Below are 3,636 nucleotides of genomic sequence, written 5' to 3'. Positions count from 1 at the left end.
TTGGAAAATTTTGGTTTAAACTTCTCTAATACTAATTTCCATGAGGGGTGAGGAAAAGGCATAAGGCTTATGGGGATGTCTAGATATCGAAATGAGGACCATTCCTTTTAAATTGAAATTTGCAAAATTCATTGCAATGTTACTGGTTGGTTGCTATTGTTGTTTCACATGAACGGGAGGATTTCCCTTTTATGTATCAATCCTCCGAAAGCTTGAACAAACTGCTCTAATATCTCATTAAATATAGTGACTATAATTACCAAGGCCCCTCCCATTAGAAGCGTGTCATCTGCAAATTGTGCACCATACTACCGTAGATGTAAAAATTATCGTAAAAACAAGTGTTCTTTGAGGCTACAATGTCTAGATTCTCAGCTCTTTGTCGAAATAATTAGTTATGGTAGCACAAGGATAGTCTCTAATCTTGGTAGAAAAAAAATCTATTTCGTTTTCCTGGGATACTGTTTCAGTTGCAACCTCAACCAACATAGCTAAAATAAACACAACTAAAATATTTCCAAAGACGACACACTCGAAATTAACATAAAACAAGAAATAAGAAATGTATTCAAAGCATAAACGAAGAATTCAAATTTATGGCATATAGCATATTGAATGATATGACAAGAGGCTCAACCGGGAATCCATCAAATGATGGCATCATTCCAAGGCTAGAGCTCTCTACTTTAATAACATATACACAGATCATGGGTGCAAATGCCTCCGACATAGACGATGAAATTATGCTCACTTACATATTTCGACCCATCACTGGTCAAGTAGAGATCAGCCTCGTCTCCATCCTCTACTTTAAGAGAGTACTCCTGTAAGTTGGCGATATAGTTGCAGAAGCCCTCGACAGAAGCCGCATCCTCTTCAGATATTGAGGTGGCCTCCCCTTGTTTGAAATAGTGTAATACAATACCTTGGGCCACGCCATAAGGAGAAACAATGTTTAATTTGATCCATTATTTCACAACCTCAGTTTCCCCGTTTTTAGTTAATCCAATGATTGCATGCTTGTAGGATGTGTTGAATTAAGGAGCAGTTCCTCCATGAGGAGGAGACAGGTCGAATCAGCTAATGAGAACCTGACGATCGAAGTTAGTGTATTTCTTCAGTTTATTAAGTGCAATCGATCAAAACCCAAACTTAGATGTAATCGAAAGGCAAAAATAATTTAAGCGGATCGAAACCCAAACTTAGATCTAATCACCATATATTAACTGCATACGAAAATGCAATTTCCAATCAAAATGGTAATTTTTTAGCTACCATTGGACCGTTTTCAGAAGATTTTTTTTTTTTTTTTTTTTTTCATTCATGTATGATTTGCAAAATACAATGGGTATAAACAAACCTTCTCCTTTATAGGAACCTATATAATATGACTGATGCGACTATTAACCAATAAAAGACAGTACATGAGAATGTGAAACTCCTACTTTTTGCTAAAGAGAAGAAGATCTCCTCAGTCCCATATTTAGACATTCTCCTGAACCCCATATTCAGACATACGATAATCAATATTGCAACTCTAGAAAAGACAGAGTACATACAGATTAGTACAAAAACCCAAGATATGGCAAACTATAAAAGGGTGCCAAATCTCAAAACTATTCAAAATCATACCAAGATATGGGGTTCCCTCATATTTCTAGTTGACCACCCCTGAAATGGGTGCCATTGGAAAAAGCCCAGAAATGAATCTTATCCAACGACGCCCTACATCTTTCTTTAGATAATGTCTTTTCTTCAACATCTTTCTCTCTATGAAATGTTGAAAACAAAAGCTCAATCCTATTCATCCAATGTGAAAGGGTAGTTGCTTGCAAAGAAGAATGTTGATTTTCCCAATCAATTATTGCTTCAGAATCTCCAAATAAATTGATCTCATCAAATTCTAGCCACCTAACACAAGAGAGGACGCCCTAATAAACAAACAATTATGCCTTAGTATTAGTGTCATAGCCTCTACACCATTTAAACTTATAGAAGTCATAAGGACTCCTAAAAATTAGCATCCCACTCCCACAGACCCCTGGAGAGGCAGCCCCATCAAAACAATGACTGTGTAACTATGCCATACATCCTTCATAGCAATGCATCCTCTAGGATGCTTATAGGTCATAGGTCCTTTCTCCAGAGAGTAGGATGTGATCTTAATGCAAGTATCCCTCATTCCTGACTCCCTTTGGTCAAAGATCAAAGTATTTCGTGCCCTTGAGATGCCCCATATAATATAGAATGTCAAGGCTTTGTATTCCTTCAATTCCACAAACAAATTTGTAAGGAAGGTGCCCACTGAGGACTGTTCCCACACAACTGATAATTTGAAAGATGCAAGAACCTCCTTCCATACCAAAACAACAAAGGAGCACTGAAGAAAGAGATGGTTAGTGTCCTTCAGTTGAATCATGCATAAAGCAAATCGACCCAGTCCTGAAAATCCTTTCTTAAAAAGAATTTTTCATGTGAGGATTTTGTGATAGACCACCAGTCAACAAAAATAAGTCAATTTCAATGGAATATCCCACTTCCACCCTTCCTAAAACCACCCAAACTCTGGATCTAATGATTGTTCCTGAGTTAAGCAGGTGTAAATTCCTTTTACTATAAGCTGCCCATTGGCCATGGGACCATTCCAAGTGAGTTGATCATCCCCTTAAGAAATGGAAATCCCTGCCATCTTGAGTTGGAGTGTGTATTCCTCCCACATGTTTTGATTTGTAAATGAATAAACAATGTATCTATGACCTAATAGATGATAATTCAGCTAATGATATAGGGGAACAATGCTTCTTAGTGATTCTCAAATAAATCTAAAACAAGTATGAGACCCCTATGCTCAAATCTTTTATTTACATGTGTAGATTACATATTTGTGACATGTTTGACAAAATGTATGTCATATTTAGTAGGAGTTGAGTCAAAGGCGTGTTCATTTAATTTTATTTGTATCATCATTCCCTTGTTATCTTTCCGTTTTGAAGGTGTCATTCAATTTTGGGCAATGAACTGGGTTCTAGGTCTGAAAAAGTGGATCAAATCCCGGGGACGCTAGCACAAAACTAAGAAAAATAGTCCTTGGATGCTGGCATATCATGTTGTGGGAGCGTCCAAATCCTTCTGGATGCATGCATGCCCATATCATGGAGTGTCCGGGGGTTAATTGGTCTAAAAACTCAATGGGACCCAGGGGTGTTGGCATTATGGCTAAAGTGTTGTCCTTGATGGCAACCCATTCAGGTGATAGATCACAATACTTCAAGTCAGCAGCAGAGATTGATGATCAGCTATCAAATATTGAAGAAAATAAGGGGTACGCAGGTACACCTTACATAAGGTGCGTACACGCAGGTCGGTGTTACATAAAGTGCGTACATACCCACAGTTATCCCGTTCAGGAGGTGCGTACCCCCAGTGCACACATTTCAAGGAAAAGAAAAGCACACGTGGGGTTTCTTATGTTTAACCTTTGGTATTTAGCCGACGGTATTTGTGTTATTATGGTGTCAGCCCGTGGTATTGATCCATGATTTGAGGAAGAGCTTTCCTATATAAAGCAAAGGAGATCATTTGGCTCGTGCATGTTTTGGGTTGAATATCTTATGAGGGCTAGATCTGGAATATTAT

Source organism: Pinus tabuliformis, chromosome 1_1, assembly GCF_031772625.1.
Source record: "Pinus tabuliformis cultivar Carrire ecotype Pingquan chromosome 1_1, CPIR1, whole genome shotgun sequence".
Classification (NCBI taxonomy): Eukaryota; Viridiplantae; Streptophyta; class Pinopsida; order Pinales; family Pinaceae; genus Pinus; species Pinus tabuliformis.
This window is presented reverse-complemented; position numbering follows the sequence as displayed.